Source organism: Galeopterus variegatus, unplaced genomic scaffold, assembly GCF_000696425.1.
Source record: "Galeopterus variegatus unplaced genomic scaffold, G_variegatus-3.0.2 Scaffold658, whole genome shotgun sequence".
In the NCBI taxonomy this organism is placed as follows: domain Eukaryota; kingdom Metazoa; phylum Chordata; class Mammalia; order Dermoptera; family Cynocephalidae; genus Galeopterus; species Galeopterus variegatus.
In genome coordinates, this window is record NW_007726769.1 from 476849 (window position 1) to 477682 (window position 834).

Sequence of the window (834 nt, forward strand, 5' to 3'; positions counted from 1 at the left end):
GCGACTTGTACAGAAGCGGAATGCACATGTTAAGGTCAGGAGGGGTTGGGGCGTCCCTTAACATTCCCCTCTGTTGACGTAGCTATAGCAAATCATTGCTATCTTAGGGGTTGAATTTTTAAAAGCATGTTACAGTCTCTCTAGTCTTATCTTAGTTGGGTGGTCGGTGGTCTGGACGCTCCAGCAGTCGGTGTTGGGGTTTGAGTTCAGTGCTGATTTGATGTGAGTCCAATGTACCCAAGCGTCCTTTCCAGCAACCTCGTATAACTTCGTATAATGTATGCTATACGAAGTTATTGGTCCAGTCCAGCAGGGCTGGAGGGACGAGGCAGTTAACTTCTTTATGTACACCAAGTCCCCGGGTTGAGGGATGGGTCCGGGTGGCTCCTGCTTTGGAAGGGAAGCGTTAGCATTTAGTTTGTTTCTGATTTGTGAACAAATCTGTTGTAGGGTTTGAAGTTCCCCCAAAATAGGGGCAGGCAGCTTTTGGGGGTCAGTCTCCATTGGCACCCTGGGTAATAGGGGTGGGGGGCGATCGAAAAGAATTTCATAAGGTGTATATCCCTGTTTATATGGGGAATTTCGTACCCTTAATAGTGCAAAGGGAAGGAGGTCTACCCAGTTTTCGCCAGTTTCTAAATGAAGCTTAGTGAAGATTTCTTTTAAAGTTCTGTTCATGTGCTCAACCTGTCCTGAACTTTGAGGGTGGTAGGCGCAATGTAACTTCCATTTTATTCCCAAGCATTTGGCCAATTGTTGGGATATTTGTGCCGTAAAGGCAGGTCCATTATCTGACCCAAGCATTTTGGGTAGCCCAAACCGGGTTAAAATTTC